The 2355-nt window shown below is 47.9% G+C and overlaps 1 protein-coding gene across 1 annotated transcript in view; it reads right to left on the reverse strand.

The window, feature by feature from the left end:
* Window positions 1-246: 246 nt before the first annotated feature.
* LOC106805067 (wiskott-Aldrich syndrome protein homolog 1-like) overlaps window positions 247-2355 on the reverse strand; it is an 8911-nt gene continuing 6802 nt past the window's right edge. Inside the window, exon 2 of the transcript XR_001393393.1 lies at window positions 247-258. The gene's annotated coding sequence lies outside the window, so the exon portion shown is untranslated. The remainder of the gene's footprint in view (window positions 259-2355) is intronic.

Below are 2355 nucleotides of genomic sequence, written 5' to 3' on the forward strand. Positions count from 1 at the left end.
CACGAAAAGAACTGTACAAGTATTTCTATCTCGTTTATAATTGAAAATTTCTATGTTGAAATCTATGCTCGGCAATGACACACACATCCGATCTTGAACCACTCAGAAATTGCAAGTTTAGGCGTGTGCGTATCATGTTGGAATAGGACCGTGTTGTCCCGGGTTCAATTCTTGTGAGGTAACTTTGTAATATATTTTCACTCTTGTTGAGTAAAATTTAACACATAGATTCGTTCGGAACATATAACGAATGGTCTGCTTGGGTGCTAGCGTATAGTGCTGGGCTGGTACTCAATAATCCCGGGTTCAAATCTTGTCAGTTACTAGGGTAAGATATTTTCGAGATGTTAAGCGAAATATAAACACAACTTGACCATGACCATGACTTTAATCGAGTGATGGAAACATTTTGAAAATGGCTCAAGGATATGGCCTTGAGCTCAAGGCTATGGCCTTGGCCTAGTTGTGTAGAAATTTTTAAATTGAAAAGTGTAATGGCCTTGAGCCCAAGGCCATGGCCTTGAACTCAAGGCCACGGAAAAATTTTAAATTGGAGAATGTAATGGCCTTGAGCCCAAGGTCATGGCCTTGAACTCAAGGCCACGGAAAAGTTTAGAAATAGGAAAATTGGTCGAGGCCACGGTCAAGGTTAGGGTCAAGGTCCACGCAGCAACAACTTCTACAACAACAACAACAACAACAACTCCTACAACTCTCTGCTCTACTCTACTATACTGCTCTACTGCTCTAGTGCACTGTACTCTACTCTACTATACTGCTCTACTGCACTGTACTCTACTCTACTATACTTGGTCTTACTGCGCACTCGTACTCTACTCTTCTATAGTACTACTGTTATTACTTGCTCTAGCTGCCACTGTTTACTCTACTCTACTTCTACTGCTTACTGCACTGTACTCTATCTGCTAGCTTCTACTACTTGAGCTCATCTCTAAATCTATGTACGCACTAGTTTTTTTGCTGCTCTAACTCCACATGCGGTAGATTCCCCAACGCAACCAGTGATTCACTGCACTCTTGTATTATGCCTATACCACTCTACTCTTTACTGAAAATTGTAGAACGATTTCTTTATCAACATTGTCATTGTGGACACCTACATAACCGCACTCATAATAAAAGTACTCTGAAAACTTTAGTTAGAGTATATTTATTACAAAAGTATTTCAATCGTGAATGCACGTGCTAATACAGCACGCGTGTCGACTTCAACATACGCTAATTGTAATATATGTACATAATAAAATATAAAAACGTGCAGTGTTTCTTTGTAGAAGGACACCGACTGAAGAAAGGTTGTAGTTGGCGTTGATACGCAGGTTATGTGCACGTTGAACGCTCTTTCTATTCGGTAGTACACTGGAGACTTTCATGTTTGTAATGACTGTAGTGAAAACAGCTCAGTGAACGTTACTTCCTTGTCTTGTCTTTATCTATTCCTAAGTCTATTACAGAACCTTTACAACAGGCTTAAGACTAAGTGCGAATAACACGGCCTACATAGTGGCGTAAATACATAGAGTAATTAGGGGATTGAAACAGGTCGGATGGTAACGAGGGAATAACTATTAATGTAAAATGGGCTTGGCGCGCCCTGTTGTCGCCGTCGTGCGTCGTTGTCGTTGTGACGCCGATGTGTGGCGCGTATCGCGGGCGTGGCGGCCGGTACCCGCACGTCGCGCTCCTCCTCCTCAGTATGCGTGCGTGGGGGAGTGAGTGCGGCGGTACTCTGCCGCATCGAACGACGCGGCCGTAAGAGCGCGACGGCTCGTGCAACGCGCTCCCACGGGCAACATGCGCGGTGGCCATGGCGTGCACGGTGCGTGGCAGTTGTCGCGGACTCGCATGTTCGTCTGCGTCACGTGCCGTCGCATCGGTCGATGACGGTGTTGCGTAACCGCATACATAGCGGTGCTTAGGCGTGGTCGGCGAACCCCTGACCGGAACTCAAATGACGTCGCGACCGTAGACGACCCGCGTAACGTTTCCCAGCGAAGGTTATTCGGACCGGCGCCCCGGCGCCGGGAGGTTGGTGGGGTCCCGCGCCTAGCACGGGCCGAGCCCCGCATGCACGCGAGCGAATGCCGCCAACTTGCGCCGTCCTGCCATCGCGTCCGGGTCTGCGGCGGGCCAGGTGGGATTCTCCGGGGGCGTGGTCGTCGGCCGCGCGTCCTCACGATCTCTGAGATGGTTGATATGCTGGCGAGTTCCATTGCGTCTGCTGAGTTTGGTCGATGATCGGTGACACTGCCATGAGCGGTGAGGGGAGAACAGTCGTAGTCGCCAGCTTAGGCTACGGATAGCGTGAAGGTAACGAATCAGGGTAACGTTATA

Source organism: Priapulus caudatus, unplaced genomic scaffold (genome assembly GCF_000485595.1).
Source record: "Priapulus caudatus unplaced genomic scaffold, Priapulus_caudatus-5.0.1 Scaffold98, whole genome shotgun sequence".
NCBI lineage: Eukaryota > Metazoa > Priapulida > Priapulimorpha > Priapulimorphida > Priapulidae > Priapulus > Priapulus caudatus.